The sequence below is a fragment of the Pleurodeles waltl genome, chromosome 11, assembly GCF_031143425.1.
Source record: "Pleurodeles waltl isolate 20211129_DDA chromosome 11, aPleWal1.hap1.20221129, whole genome shotgun sequence".
Classification (NCBI taxonomy): domain Eukaryota; kingdom Metazoa; phylum Chordata; class Amphibia; order Caudata; family Salamandridae; genus Pleurodeles; species Pleurodeles waltl.
In genome coordinates this window covers 685,742,104-685,759,440 of record NC_090450.1, presented here as the reverse complement: position 1 = coordinate 685,759,440, position 17,337 = coordinate 685,742,104, and positions in this window count along the sequence as shown.

The window sequence follows — 17,337 nt, the reverse complement described above, 5'->3', positions numbered from 1 at the left end:
GTTTAATCCATCGTTCTTTTGCTCACCATGCTACCCCAGTTTGGACCCAGCCATATGCAAATCAGTCTTGACTCTGTTCCACTTGGGAACAGTCCAGCCCGAACTGCCAGGCTAGGTCCTCCCTGGACCGGAAACAAGCATCCTGGGACCGGTTTCAGTGTGTCACCCTTCATCAGCCAGGCTAGCTTGAATCCAGTGGCACAGTGAGCAAGGGACTGACGTCTGGGCATACCCTTTCCACTTAGGGCAACATTAGCAACACAAAAAGATGATAATGGACGGAGTGCTGAACAATGTAAACACTCACCCCGAGTCACAGATATGGGTTTAATCCATCGTTCTTTTGCTCACCATGCCACCCCAGTTTGGACCCAACCATATGCAAATCAGTCTTGACCCTTTTCCTCTTGGGAACAGTCCAGCCCGAACTGCCAGGCCAGATCCTGCCTGAACCAGAAACAAGCATCTTGGGACCAGTTTCAGGGTATCAGCCTTCATCAGCCAGGCTAGCTTGAATCCAGTGGCACAGAGAGCAAGGGACCCACGTCTGGGCATACCCTTCACACTTAGGGCAACATTAGCAACACAAAAAGATGATGGACGGAGTGCTGAACAATGCAGACACTCACCCCAGTCACATATCTGGGTTTAATCCATCGTTCTTTTTCTAACCATGGCTCCCCAGTTTGGACCCAGTCATATGCAAATCAGTCTAGCCCCTGTTCCTCTTGGGAACCGTCCAGCCCGAACTGCCAGACCAGGTCCTCCCTGGACCGGAAACAAGCATCCTGGGACTGGTTTCAGGGTATCACCCTTCATCAGCCAGGCTAGCTTGAATCCAGTGGCACAGTGAGCAAAGGACCCATGTCTGGGCTTACCCTTCCCACTTTGGGAAACATTAGCAACACAAAAAGATGACAGACGGCGTGCTGAACAAGGCAAACACTCACCCCCAGGCACAGATCAGAGTTTAATCTATCGTTCTTTTGCTCACCATGCTACCCCAGTTTGGACCCAGCCATATGCAAATCAGTCTTGAGTCTGTTCCACTTGGGAATAGTCCAGCCCGCACTGCCAGGCCAGGTCCTCCCTGGACCGGAAACAAGCATCCTGGGACCGGTTTCATTGTGTCACCCTTCATCAGCCAGGCTAGCTTGAATCAAGGTTCACAGTGAGCAAGGGACTCACGTCTGGGCATACCCTCCCTGTAGGAGGCTGGACTGGCTTGTAGTGAGTACCAAGGGGTACTTGCACCTTGCACCAGGCCCAGTTATCCCTTATTAGTGTATAGGGTGTCTAGCAGCTTAGGCTGATAGATAATGGTAGCTTAGCAAAGCAGCTCAGGCTGAACTAGGAGACGTGTGAAGCTACTACAGTACCACTTAGTGTCATATGCACAATATCATAAGAAAACACAATACACAGTTATACTAAAAATAAAGGTACTTTATTTTTATGACAATATGCCAAAGTATCTTAGAGTGTACCCTCAGTGAGAGGATAGGAAATATACACAAGATATATATACACAATAGCAAAAATATGCAGTATAGTCTTAGAAAACAGTGCAAACAATGTATAGTTACAATAGGATGCAATGGGGAAACATAGGGATAGGGGCAACACAAACCATATACTCCAGAAGTGGAATGCGAACCACGAATGGACCCCAAACCTATGTGACCTTGTAGAGGGTCGCTGGGACTATTAGAAAATAGTGAGAGTTAGAAAAATAACCCTCCCCAAGACCCTGAAAAGTGAGTGCAAAGTGCACTAAAGTTCCCCTAAGGACAAAATAGTCGTGTTAGAGGGAAAATGCAAGGAAAACACAAATCAGCAATGCAACAACGATGGATTCCTGACTGAGGGTACCTGTGGAACAAGGGGACCAAGTCCAAAAGTCACAAGCAGCTCGGAGATGGGCAGATGCCCAAGAAATGCCAGCGGTTGGTGCAAAGAAGCTCTTACTAGGCTGAAGAACTGTGAATACTGCAGGAACGACAAGGGCTAGAGACTTCCCCTTTGGAGGATGGATCCCCCACGCCTTGGAGAGTCGTGCAGAAGTGTTTTCCCGCCGGATGGACGCCAACAAGCCTTGCTACACGCAAATCGTGCGTTTGGCGTTTTTGGACGCTGCTGGGGCCCAGGAGGGACCAGGAGGTCGCAAATTGGACCTGCAGAGAGAGGGGACGTCGAGCAAGACAAAGAGCCCTCACTAAAGCAGGTAGCACCCGGAGAAGTGCCAGAAAGAGGCACTACGAGGATGCGTGAAACGGTGCTCGCCGAAGTTGCACAAAGGAGTCCCACGTCGCCGGAGACCAACTTAGAAAGTCGTGCAATGCAGGTTAGAGTGCCGTGGACCCAGGCTTGGATGTGCACGAAGGATTTCCGCCGGAAGTGCACAGGGGCCGGAGTAGCTTGCAAAGTCGCGGTTCCCAGCAATGCAGCCCAGCGAGGTGAGGCAAGGACTTACCTCCACCAAACTTGGGCTGAAGAGTCACTGGACTGTGGGGGTCACTTGGACGGTGTCGCTGGATTCGAGGGACCTCGCTCGTCGTGCTGAGAGGAGACCCAAGGGACCGGAAATGCAGCTTTTTGGTGCCTGCGGTTGCAGGGGGAAGATTCCGTCGACCCACGGGAGATTTCTTCGGAGCTTCTGGTGCAGAGAGGAGGCAGACTACCCCCACAGCATGCACAAGCAGGAAAACAGTCGAGAAGGCGGCAGGATCAGCGTTACAGAGTTGCAGTAGTCGTCTTTGCTACTATGTTGCAGGTTTGCAGGCTTCCAGCGCGGTCAGCGGTCGATTCCTTATCAGAAGGTGAAGAGAGAGATGCAGAGGAACTCAGCTGAGCTCATGCATTCGTTATCTAAAGTTTCCCCAGAGACAGAGACCCTAAATAGCCAGAAAAGAGGGTTTGGCTACCTAGGAGAGAGGAAAGGCTACTAACACCTGAAGGAGCCTATCAGCAGGAGTCTCTGACGTCACCTGGTGGCACTGGCCACTCAGAGCAGTCCAGTGTGCCAGCAGCACCTCTGTTTCCAAGATGGCAGAGGTCTGGAGCACACTGGAGGAGCTCTGGACACCTCCCAGGGGAGGTGCAGGTCAGGGGAGTGGTCACTCCCCTTTCCTTTGTCCAGTTTCGCGCCAGAGCAGGGGCTAAGGGGTCCCTGAACCGGTGTAGACTGGCTTATGCAGAATTGGGCACATCTGTGCCCAACAAAGCATTTCCAGAGGCTGGGGGAGGCTACTCCTCCCCTGCCTTCACACCATTTTCCAAAGGGAGAGGGTGTCACACCCTCTCTCAGAGGAAGTTCTTTGTTCTGCCATCCTGGGCCAGGCCTGGCTGGACCCCAGGAGGGCAGCTGCCTGTCTGAGGGGTTGGCAGCAGCAGCAGCTGCAGAGAAACCCCAGGAAGGGCAGTCTGGCAGTACCAGGGTCTGTGCTACAGACCACTGGGATCATGGAATTGTACCAACAATGCCAGGATGGCATAGAGGGGGCAATTCCATGATCATAGACATGTTACATGGCCATATTCGGAGTTACCATGGTGAAGCTACATATAGGTAGTGACCTATATGTAGTGCACGCGTGTAATGGTGTCCCCGCACTCACAAAGTTCAGTGAATTGGCTCTGAACAATGTGGGGGCACCTTGGCTAGTGCCAGGGTGCCCTCACACTAAGTAACTTTGCACCTAACCTTTACCAGGTAAAGGTTAGACATATAGGTGACTTATAAGTTACTTAAGTGCAGTGTAAAATGGCTGTGAAATAACGTGGACGTTATTTCACTCAGGCTGCAGTGGCAGGCCTGTGTAAGAATTGTCAGAGCTCCCTATGGGTGGCAAAAGAAATGCTGCAGCCCATAGGGATCTCCTGGAACCCCAATACCCTGGGTACCTCAGTACCATATACTAGGGAATTATAAGGGTGTTCCAGTAAGCCAATGTAAATTGGTAAAAATGGTCACTAGCCTGTTAGTGACAATTTGAAAGTAATGAGAGAGCATAACCACTGAGGTTCTGGTTAGCAGAGCCTCAGTGAGACAGTTAGGCACCACACAGGGAACATATACATGCACACCTATGAGCACTGGGGCCCTGTGTGACAGGGTCCCAGTGACACATACATATAGGCCACAAACCTATGAGCACTGGGGTCCTGACCAGCAGGATCCCAGTGACACATAACAACCATACTGAAACCATAGTGTTTTCACTATGAGCACTGAGGCCTGGCTATCAGGATCCCAGTGAGACAGTGAAAACAGTGACAAACATCCTGACATACACTCACAAACAGGCCAAAAGTGGGGGTAACAAGGCTAGAAAGAGGCTACCTTCTCACACAACCCCCCCCCAAACGAAGGACAATAAGGCTAACCTTGGCCAGTTGAGACTTTATTGTCTAAGTGGTGATAAGTAGAGAGTAGCTCTGCAATAGACTGGTTACTCCCTTTATCATCCACTATATGGTTACTTCCCTGTGGGGATGTAAACCACCCTGTTTGAAGTTTTTTAGCTAACCAACAATGTGAAGATGTATTTTCTGAGTTTCTATCAGTAAGTTTTAGTTTAGAGCAGTGGGAATTATCCACTGAACCTATTTGTAATGATGGAAATGCCAGACAGGGATGCTGTCTCAGTAAAGCCATAGCTGGACAAAAACTTTGTCCATTTGGCTGGAAGAGAGAACAGGGATGCTGTTTCTCTTGAGTTGGAGCAGGGCAGGGATGCTGTCCTATGAGCTCCACACTAGGGCAGGGATGCTGTCCTAAGTGTTGTGAGGCAGTACAGGGTTTCTGCACTAAAGTTTCTCTGGGAGGGTTGGAGGGATGCTCCATGTTAACTAAAATGGTGCTCTTTTTGTCACCAATGTTAGTTATCCCACAGAGAGGTACTTCTACCTCAGGGAGTCCAGCTATGCCAGCTGATGATTCCCTTGGAACAGGTGCCACCCCAGGAGAGGTTTCTCCCACCACAGGAATAGTATCCTGAATGGTAGGGTGGTTAGGGGATACTGTGATACCCTTTTTACCTGTTGATGGAGAGGGATCCTGAGTTTTCAGGCCTTCTCTCCTTTGCTTTTTCATTTCACTTGAAATGAGAGGGAACAATTCCTCAGGGATGCCCAGCATGGCTGCATGGGCATAAAACTCTACATCAGCCCAACCTGAGGCCTCTAGGTCATTACCTAAGAGACAGTCTACAGGTAAGCTAGGTGATACCACCACCTGCTTAGCGCCAGTAACTCCACCCCAACTAAACTGAATTATAGCTAAGGGAAGAAACTTAGTGGAGTTATGGACATCAATAATCTTATACTGTTGTCCAATGATGTGTTGTTCAGGAGGCACTAGGTTTTCAGTCACCAAAGTGAAACTGGCACCTGTGTCCCTATAGGCCAAGGCCTCAACACCATTTATTGAAACTGTCTGCCTGTACTTATCCATTGTAAGGGGACAAGCAGCCAGTGTGGCAAGGCCAATGCCACTAGGTGTGACAGAAACTGTCTTGGGACTGATTACATCAGTTTCCACTATGGACCCATAAGTGAACCCAACTACGCCCTTTGCTTGACTGTTGCCAGCAGTCCCACCACTAGTACCACTACTGCTAGGGGCACTAGAGCTTGATGTATTAGTGGTGGTAGGCTCAGGGGGTTTACCTGGACAGGACTTATCCCCTGGCCTATGGCCTCTGTTTTTACACACAAAGCACCAAGGCTTTTTAATGTGTGCAGGTTGGGAAGAAGAGGAAGAATTTGTTTTATCCCCACCCTCTGAAGAGTGTTTAAGATTTGAAGTGGGATCTTTGGTTTTACCCTTATCCCCATGCTTATCTTGAGATTTTTCACCATCTTTCTTCTTATTGCCATCTTTGTCACCCCCTGTATGAACTTTTCTGTTCACCCTTGTTCTGACCCATTTGTCTGCCTTCTTTCCCAATTCTTGGGGAGAGGTCAGATCAGAGTCTACCAGGTACTGGTGCAACAAATCAGACACACAATTATTAAGTATATGCTCTCTCAGGATTGTGTTATACAGGCTTTCATAATCAGTAACTTTACTGCCATGTAACCACCCCTCCAAGGCCTTCACTGAATGGTCAATGAAATCAACCCAGTCTTGTGAAGACTCCTTTTTGGTATCTCTGAACTTTATCCTGTACTGTTCAGTGGTTAAGCCATAACCATCCAGGAGTGCATTCTTAAGAACTTGGAAATTGTTAGCATCATTTTCTTTTACAGTAAGGAGCCTATCCCTACCTTTTCCAGTAAATGATAGCCATAGGATAGCAGCCCACTGCTTTTGAGGGACATCCTGTACAGCACAGGCCCTCTCAAGTGCAGCAAACCACTTGTTAATGTCATCCCCCTCCTTATAAGGGGGAACTATCTTGTGCAGATTCCTGGAATCATGCTCTTTTGCAGGATGACTATGGGGAATACTGCTGCTGCCACCATGGGTTTCTAAACCCAACTTTTGTCTTTCCCTCTCTATTTCTAAAGACTGTCTATCCAAATCCAGCTGTTGCTTCTTGAGCTTCAGTCTGGTTTGTTCCACTCTCAATCTATTGAGCTCCCTTTCTAACAATCTGTCATCAGGGTGGGTGGGAGGGACATTTCTAGATACAGAGGTATGATGGGAATGAACAGAAGGAGACCTGTCCCTTACAAGGGGCACCCTAACAGCTTGGCTACCAGCATAATGTGAGAGCACATCATCAGTATGATGTGATTCAACCTCTGTACCAACTATGCTAGACTGTCTAGTAATGGGCAGGCTTAGAAGTTTCTTTCCTGAACCTTTTCCTGGGGGAGTCCCTGGATCAGATTGAGAACCATTAGCTACTTTTTCTACAGATTGGGCACTTATGGCCTTATCCTGTACTCTAAGCATATTAATTAACAGTTCTAAGGAAGGATTCTTCCCTACACTCAAACCTCTCTCTATGCAGAGACTCCTTGCTCCTTTCCAGCTAAGGTGATCATATGCAAGTTTGGACAGTTCAACTTTTTGGCCTGTGCCAGACATTTTTAGAGAGAGTTAAAGTGATAGACAAAGAGAAAAAAGTTTTCAGAACTTTTTGGAAAGACAGAAAAAAAACTTTTTAAACTTTTAAGAACTTTTTGAAAGTTTAGAAGTACTTTTAAGCACTTAGAAAAGAGTGAAAAGAGGAAATGCAAAACTTTTTGGCTATGTGTATATACACTGACCTTGTTTTGTATATTTTTCTCTTATGAAAAGTACAATGACAAGAGTGGTAAGTAGTCTCAAAGCACTTATCCCACCACTGCACAACCAATGTAGGAGGCTGGACTGGCTTGTAGTGAGTACCAAGGGGTACTTGCACCTTGCACCAGGCCCAGTTATCCCTTATTAGTGTATAGGGTGTCTAGCAGCTTAGGCTGATAGATAATGGTAGCTTAGCAAAGCAGCTCAGGCTGAACTAGGAGACGTGTGAAGCTACTACAGTACCACTTAGTGTCATATGCACAATATCATAAGAAAACACAATACACAGTTATACTAAAAATAAAGGTACTTTATTTTTATGACAATATGCCAAAGTATCTTAGAGTGTACCCTCAGTGAGAGGATAGGAAATATACACAAGATATATATACACAATAGCAAAAATATGCAGTATAGTCTTAGAAAACAGTGCAAACAATGTATAGTTACAATAGGATGCAATGGGGAAACATAGGGATAGGGGCAACACAAACCATATACTCCAGAAGTGGAATGCGAACCACGAATGGACCCCAAACCTATGTGACCTTGTAGAGGGTCGCTGGGACTATTAGAAAATAGTGAGAGTTAGAAAAATAACCCTCCCCAAGACCCTGAAAAGTGAGTGCAAAGTGCACTAAAGTTCCCCTAAGGACAAAATAGTCGTGTTAGAGGGAAAATGCAAGGAAAACACAAATCAGCAATGCAACAACGATGGATTCCTGACTGAGGGTACCTGTGGAACAAGGGGACCAAGTCCAAAAGTCACAAGCAGCTCGGAGATGGGCAGATGCCCAAGAAATGCCAGCGGATGGTGCAAAGAAGCTCTTACTAGGCTGAAGAACTGTGAATACTGCAGGAACGACAAGGGCTAGAGACTTCCCCTTTGGAGGATGGATCCCGCACGCCTTGGAGAGTCGTGCAGAAGTGTTTTCCCGCCGGATGGACGCCAACAAGCCTTGCTACACGCAAATCGTGCGTTTGGCGTTTTTGGACGCTGCTGGGGCCCAGGAGGGACCAGGAGGTCGCAAATTGGACCTGCGGAGAGAGGAGACGTCGAGCAAGACAAAGAGCCCTCACTGAAGCACGTAGCACCCGGAGAAGTGCCAGAAAGAGGCACTACGAGGATGCGGGAAACGGTGCTCGCCGAAGTTGCACAAAGGAGTCCCACGTCGCCGGAGACCAACTTAGAAAGTCGTGCAATGCAGGTTAGAGTGCCGTGGACCCAGGCTTGGCTGTGCATGAAGGATTTCCGCCGGAAGTGCACAGGGGCCGGAGTAGCTTGTAAAGTCGCGGTTCCCAGCAATGCAGCCCAGCGAGGTGAGGCAAGGACTTACCTCCACCAAACTTGGGCTGAAGAGTCACTGGACTGTGGGGGTCACTTGGACGGTGTCGCTGGATTCGAGGGACCTCGCTCGTCGTGCTGAGAGGAGACCCAAGGGACCGGAAATGCAGCTTTTTGGTGCCTGCGGTTGCAGGGGGAAGATTCCGTCGACCCACGGGAGATTTCTTCGGAGCTTCTGGTGCAGAGAGGAGGCAGACTACCCCCACAGCATGCACAAGCAGGAAAACAGTCGAGAAGGCGGCAGGATCAGCGTTACAGAGTTGCAGTAGTCGTCTTTGCTACTATGTTGCAGGTTTGCAGGCTTCCAGCGCGGTCAGCGGTCGATTCCTTATCAGAAGGTGAAGAGAGAGATGCAGAGGAACTCGGCTGAGCTCATGCATTCGTTATCTAAAGTTTCCCCAGAGACAGAGACCCTAAATAGCCAGAAAAGAGGGTTTGGCTACCTAGGAGAGAGGAAAGGCTACTAACACCTGAAGGAGCCTATCAGCAGGAGTCTCTGACGTCACCTGGTGGCACTGGCCACTCAGAGCAGTCCAGTGTGCCAGCAGCACCTCTGTTTCCAAGATGGCAGAGGTCTGGAGCACACTGGAGGAGCTCTGGACACCTCCCAGGGGAGGTGCAGGTCAGGGGAGTGGTCACTCCCCTTTCCTTTGTCCAGTTTCGCGCCAGAGCAGGGGCTAAGGGGTCCCTGAACCGGTGTAGACTGGCTTATGCAGAATTGGGCACATCTGTGCCCAACAAAGCATTTCCAGAGGCTGGGGGAGGCTACTCCTCCCCTGCCTTCACACCATTTTCCAAAGGGAGAGGGTGTCACACCCTCTCTCAGAGGAAGTTCTTTGTTCTGCCATCCTGGGCCAGGCCTGGCTGGACCCCAGGAGGGCAGCTGCCTGTCTGAGGGGTTGGCAGCAGCAGCAGCTGCAGAGAAACCCCAGGAAGGGCAGTCTGGCAGTACCAGGGTCTGTGCTACAGACCACTGGGATCATGGAATTGTACCAACAATGCCAGGATGGCATAGAGGGGGCAATTCCATGATCATAGACATGTTACATGGCCATATTCGGAGTTACCATGTTGAAGCTACATATAGGTAGTGACCTATATGTAGTGCACGCGTGTAATGGTGTCCCCGCACTCACAAAGTTCAGGGAATTGGCTCTGAACAATGTGGGGGCACCTTGGCTAGTGCCAGGGTGCCCTCACACTAAGTAACTTTGCACCTAACCTTTACCAGGTAAAGGTTAGACATATAGGTGACTTATAAGTTACTTAAGTGCAGTGTAAAATGGCTGTGAAATAACGTGGACGTTATTTCACTCAGGCTGCAGTGGCAGGCCTGTGTAAGAATTGTCAGAGCTCCCTATGGGTGGCAAAAGAAATGCTGCAGCCCATAGGGATCTCCTGGAACCCCAATACCCTGGGTACCTCAGTACCATATACTAGGGAATTATAAGGGTGTTCCAGTAAGCCAATGTAAATTGGTAAAAATGGTCACTAGCCTGTTAGTGACAATTTGAAAGTAATGAGAGAGCATAACCACTGAGGTTCTGGTTAGCAGAGCCTCAGTGAGACAGTTAGGCACCACACAGGGAACATATACATGCACACCTATGAGCACTGGGGCCCTGTGTGACAGGGTCCCAGTGACACATACATATAGGCCACAAACCTATGAGCACTGGGGTCCTGACCAGCAGGATCCCAGTGACACATAACAAACATACTGAAACCATAGTGTTTTCACTATGAGCACTGAGGCCTGGCTATCAGGATCCCAGTGAGACAGTGAAAACAGTGACAAACATCCTGACATACACTCACAAACAGGCCAAAAGTGGGGGTAACAAGGCTAGAAAGAGGCTACCTTCTCACACTCCCCACTTAGGGCAACATTAGCAACACAAAAAGATGATAATGGACGGAGTGCTGAACAAAGTAAACACTCACCCCAAGTCACAGATCTGGGTTTAATACATCGTTCTTTTGCTCACCATGCCACCCCAGTTTGGACCCAACCATATGCAAATCAGTCTTGACCCTTTTCCACTTGGGAACAGTCCAGCCCGAACTGCCAGGCCAGATCCTGCCTGAACCAGAAACAAGCATCTTGGGACCAGTTTCAGGGTATCAGCCTTCATCAGCCAGGCTAGCTTGAATCCAGTGGCACAGAGAGCAAGGGACCCACATCTGGGCATACGCTTCACACTTAGGGCAACATTAGCAACACAAAAAGATGATGGACGGAGTGCTGAACAATGCAAACACTCACCCCAGTCACATATCTGGGTTTAATCCATCGTTTTTTTTCTAACCATGGCTCCCCAGTTTGGACCCAGTCATATGCAAATCAGTCTAGCCCCTGTTCCTCTTGGGAACCGTCCAGCCCGAACTGCCAGACCAGGTCCTCCCTTGGCCGGAAACAAGCATCCTGGGACCGGTTTCAGGGTATCACCCTTCATCAGCCAGGCTAGCTTGAATCCAGGGGCACAGTGAGCATGGGACCCATGTCTGGGCATACCCTTCCCACTTAGGTCAACATTAGCAACACAAAAAGATGATGGACGGAGTGCTGAACAACACAAACACTCACCCCCAGTCACAGATCTGGGTTTAATCCATCATTCTTTTGCTCACCATGCCACCCCTGTTTGGACCCAGCCATATGCAAACCAGTCTTTACCCTGTTCGACTTGGGAACAGTCCAGCCCGAACTGCCAGGCCAGGTCCTCCCTGGACCGGAAACAAGCATCCTGGGAACGGTTTCAGTGTGTCACCCTTCATCAGCCAGGCTAGCTTGAATCCAGTGGCACAGTGAGCAAGGGACCCACATCTGGGCATACCCTTCCCACTTAGGGCAACATTAGCAACACAAAAAGATGATAATGGACGGAGTGCTGAACAATGTAAACACTCACCCCAAGTCACAGATCTGGGTTTAATACATCGTTCTTTTGCTCACCATGCCACCCCAGTTTGGACCCAACCATATGCAAATCAGTCTTGACCCTTTTCCACTTGGGAACATTCCAGCCCGAACTGCCAGGCCAGATCCTGCCTGGACCAGAAACAAGCATCCTGGGACCGGTTTCAGTGTGTCACCCTTCATCAGCCAGGCTAGCTTGAATCCAGTGGCACAGTAAGCAAGGGACTCCCGTCTGGGCATACCCTTTCCACTTAGGGCAACATTAGCAACACAAAAAGATGATAATGGACGGAGAGCTGAACAATGTAAACACTCACCCCAAGTCACAGATCTGGGTTTAATCCACCGTTCTTTTGCTCACCATGCCACCCCAGTTTGGACCCAACCATATGCAAATCAGTCTTGACCCTTTTCCACTTGAGAACAGTCCAGCCCGAACTGCCAGGTCAGATCCTGCCTGAACCAGAAACAAGCATCTTGGGCCCAGTTTCAGGGTGTCACCCTTCATCAGCCAGGCTAGCTTGTATCCAGTGGCACAGTGAGCAAGGGACTCACGTCTGGGCATACCCTCCCCACTTAGGGCAACATTAGCAACACAAAAAGATGATAATGGACGGAGTGCTGAACAATGCAAACACTCATCCCAGTCACATATCTGGGTTTAATCCATCGTTCTTTTTCTAACCATGGCACCCCAGTTTGGACCTAGTCATATGCAAATCAGTCTAGCCCCTGTTCCTCTTGGGAACCGTCCAGCCCGAACTGCCAGACCAGGTCCTCCCTGGACCGGAAACAAGCATCCTGGGACCGGTTTCAGGGTATCACCCTTCATCAGCCAGGTTAGCTTGAATCCAGTGGCACAGTGAGCAAAGGACCCATGTCTGGGCTTACCATTCCCACTTTGGGAAACATTAGCAACACAAAAAGAGGATGGACGGCGTGCTGAACAATGCAAACACTCACCCCCAGGCACAGATCAGAGTTTAATCCATCGTTCTTTTGCTCACCATGCTACCCCAGTTTGGACCCAGCCATATGCAAATCAGTCTTGACTCTGTTCCACTTGGGAACAGTCCAGCCGGAACTGCCAGGCCAGGTCCTCCCTGGACTGGAAACAAGCATCCTAGGACCGGTTTCAGTGTTTCACCCTTCATCAGCCAGGCTAGGTTGAATCCAGTGGCACAGTGAGCAAGGGACTCACGTCTGGGCATAGCCTTCCCACTTAGGGCAACATTAGCAACACAAAAAGATGATAATGGACGGAGTGCTGAACAATGTAAACACTCACCCTAAGTCACAGATCTGGGTTTAATCCATCGTTCTTTTGCTCACCATGCCACCCCAGTTTGGACCCAACCATATGCAAATCAGTCTTGACCCTTTTCCACTTGGGAACAGTCCAGCCCGAACTGCCAGGCCAGATCCTGCCTGAACCAGAAACAAGCATCTTGGGAACGGTTTTAGGGTATCAGCCTTCATCAGCCAGGCTAGCTTGAATCCAGTGGCACAGAGAGCAAGGGACCCACATCTGGGCATACGCTTCACACTTAGGGCAACATTAGCAACACAAAAAGATGATGGACTGAGTGCTGAACAATGCAAACACTCACCCCAGTCACATATCTGGGTTTAATCCATCGTTCTTTTTCTAACCATGGCTCCCCAGTTTGGACCCAGTCATATGCAAATCAGTCTAGCCCCTGTTCCTCTTGGGAACCGTCCAGCCCGATCAGCCAGGCCAGGTCCTCCCTTGGCCGGAAACAAGCATCCTGGGACCGGTTTCAGGGTATCACCGTTCATCAGCCAGGCTAGTTTGAATCCAGTGGCACAGTGAGCAAGGGACCCACGTCTGCGCATACCCTTCACACTTAGGTCAACATTAGCAACACAAAAAGATGATGGACGGAGTGCTGAACAACACAAACACTCACCCCCAGTCACAGATCTGGGTTTAATGCATCATTCTTTTGCTCACCATGCCACCCCTGTTTGGACCCAGCCATATGCAAACCAGTCTTTACCCTGTTCCACTTGGGAACAGTCCAGTCCTAACTGCCAGGCCAGGTCCTCCCTGGACGGGAAACAAGCATCCTGGGATCGGTTTCAGGGTATCACCCTTCATCAGCCAGGCTAGCTTGAATCCAGTGGCACAGTGAGCAAGGGACCCACGTCTGGGTATACCCTTCACACTTAGGGCAACATTAGCAACACAAAAAGATGATGGACGGAGTGCTGAACAATGCAAACACTCACCCCAGTCACATATCTGGGTTTAATCCATCGTTCTTTTTCTAACCATGGCACCCCAGTTTGGACCCAGTCATATGCAAATCAGTCTAGCCCCTGTTCCTCTTGGGAACCGTCCAGCCCGAACTGCCAGACCAGGTCCTCCCTGGACCGGAAACAAGCATCCTAGGACCGGTTTCAGGGTATCACCCTTCATCAGCCAGGCTAGCTTGAATCCAGTGGCACAGTGAGCAAAGCACCAATGTCTGGGCTTACCCTTCCCACTTTGGGAAACATTAGCAACACAAAAAGATGATGGACGGCGTGCTGAACAATGCAAACACTCACCCCCAGGCAGAGATCAGAGTTTAATCCATCGTTCTTTTGCTCACCATGCTACCCCAGTTTGGACCCAGCCATATGCAAATCAGTCTTGACTCTGTTCCACTTGGGAACAGTCCAGCCCGAACTGCCAGTCCAAGTCCTCCCTGGACCGGAAACAAGCATCCTGGGACAGGTGTCAGCGTGTCACCCTTCATCAGCCAGGCTAGCTTGAATCCAGTGGCACAGTGAGCAAGGGACTCACGTCTGGGCATACCCTTCCCACTTAGGGCAACATTAGCAACACAAAAAGATGATAATGGACGGAGTGCTGAACAATATAAACACTCACCCCAAGTCACAGATCTGGGTTTAATTCATCGTTCTTTTGCTCACCATGCCACCCCAGTTTGGACCCAACCATATGCAAATCAGTCTTGACCCTTTTCCACTTGGGAACAGTCCAGCCCGAACTGCCAGGCCAGATCCTGCCTGAACCAGAAACAAGCATCTTGGGACCGGTTTCAGGGTGTCACCCTTCATCAGCCAGGCTAGCTTGAATCCAGTGGCACAGTGAGCAAGGGACTCACGTCTGGGCATACCCTCCCCACTTAGGGCAACATTAGCAACACAAAAAGATGATAATGGAAGGAGTGCTGAACAATGCAAACACTCACCCCAGTCACATATCTGGGTTTAATCCATCGTTCTTTTTCTAACCATGGCTCCCCAGTTTGGACCCAGTCATATGCAAATCAGTCTAGCCCCTGTTCCTCTTGGGAACCGTCCAGCCCGAACTGCCAGACCAGGTCCTCCCTGGACCGTAAACAAGCATCCTGGGACCGGTTTCAGGGTATCACCCTTCATCAGCCAGGTTAGCTTGAATCCAGTGGCACAGTGAGCAAAGGACCCATGTCTGGGCTTACCATTCCCACTTTGGGAAACATTAGCAACACAAGAAGAGGATGGACGGCGTGCTGAACAATGCAAACACTCACCCCCAGGCACAGACCAGAGTTTAATCCATCGTTCTTTTGCTCACCATGCTACCCCAGTTTGGACCCAGCCATATGCAAATCAGTCTTGACTCTGTTCCACTTGGGAATAGTCCAGCCCGCACTGCCAGGCTAGGTCCTCCCTGGACCGGAAACAAGCATCCTGGGACCGGTTTCAGTGTGTCACCCTTCATCATCCAGGCTAGCTTGAATCCAGTGGCACAGTGAGCAAGGGACTGACGTCTGGGCATACCCTTTCCACTTAGGGCAACATTAGCAACACAAAAAGATGATAATGGACGGAGTGCTGAACAATGTAAACACTCACCCCAAGTCACAGATCTGGGTTTAATCCACCGTTCTTTTGCTCACCATGCCACCCCAGTTTGGACCCAACCATATGCAAATCAGTCTTGACCCTTTTCCACTTGAGAACAGTCCAGCCCGAACTGCGAGGCCAGATCCTGCCCGAACCAGAAACAAGCATCTTGGGACCAGTTTCATGGTGTCACCCTTCATCAGCCAGGCTAGCTTGAATCCAGTGGCACAGTGAGCAAGGGACTCACGTCTGGGCATACCCTGCCCACTTAGGGCAACATTAGCAACACAAAAAGATGATAATGGACGGAGTGCTGAACAATGCAAACACTCACCCCAGTCACGTATCTGGGTTTAATCCATCGTTCTTTTTCTAACCATGGCACCCCAGTTTGGACCCAGTCATATGCAAATCAGTCTAGCCCCTGTTCCTCTTGGGAACCGTCCAGCCCGAACTGCCAGACCAGGTCCTCCCTGGACCGTAAACTAGCATCCTGGGACCGGTTTCAGGGTATCACCCTTCATCAGCCAGGTTAGCTTGAATCCAGTGGCACAGTGAGCAAAGGACCCATGTCTGGGCTTACCATTCCCACTTTGGGAAACATTAGCAACACAAGAAGAGGATGGACGGCGTGCTGAACAATGCAAACACTCACCCCCAGGCACAGACCAGAGTTTAATCCATCGTTCTTTTGCTCACCATGCTACCCCAGTTTGGACCCAGCCATATGCAAATCAGTCTTGACTCTGTTCCACTTGGGAACAGTCCAGCCCGAACTGCCAGGCTAGGTCCTCCCTGGACCGGAAACAAGCATCCTGGGACTGGTTTCAGTGTGTCACCCTTCATCAGCCAGGCTAGCTTGAATCCAGTGGCACAGTGAGCAAGGGACTGACGTCTGGGCATACCCTTTCCACTTAGGGCAACATTAGCAACACAAAAAGATGATAATGGACGGAGAGCTGAACAATGTAAACACTCACCCCGAGTCACAGATATGGGTTTAATCCATCGTTCTTTTGCTCACCATGCCACCCCAGTTTGGACCCAACCATATGCAAATCAGTCTTGACCCTTTTCCTCTTGGGAACAGTCCAGCCCGAACTGCCAGGCCAGATCCTGCCTGAACCAGAAACAAGCATCTTGGGACCAGTTTCAGGGTATCAGCCTTCATCAGCCAGGCTAGCTTGAATCCAGTGGCACAGAGAGCAAGGGACCCACGTCTGGGCATACCCTTCACACTTGGGGCAACATTAGCAACACAAAAAGATGATGGACGGAGTGCTGAACAATGCAGACACTCACCCCAGTCACATATCTGGGTTTAATCCATTGTTCTTTTTCTAACCATGGCTCCCCAGTTTGGACCCAGTCATATGCAAATCAGTCTTTACCCTGTTCGACTTGGGAACAGTCCAGCCCGAACTGCCAGGCCAGGTCCTCCCTGGACCGGAAACAAGCATCCTGGGAACGGTTTCAGTGTGTCACCCTTCATCAGCCAGGCTAGCTTGAATCCAGTGGCACAGTGAGCAAGGGACCCACATCTGGGCTTACCATTCCCACTTTGGGAAACATTAGCAACACAAAAAGAGGATGGACGGCGTGCTGAACAATGCAAACACTCACCCCCAGGCACAGATCAGAGTTTAATCCATCGTTCTTTTGCTCCATGCTACTCCAGTTTGGACCCAGCCATATGCAAATCAGTCTTGACTCTGTTCCACTTGGGAACAGTCCAGCCCGAACTGCCAGGCCAGGTCCTCCCTGGACCAGAAACAAGCATCCTGGGACCGGTTTCAGTGTGTCACCCTTCATCAGCCAGGCTAGCTTGAATCCAGTGGCACAGTGAGCAAGGGACTCACGTCTGGGCATACCCTTTCCACTTAGGGCAACATTAGCAACACAAAAAGATGATAATGGACGGAGTGCTGAACAATGTAAACACTCACCCCAAGTCACAGATCTGGGTTTAAT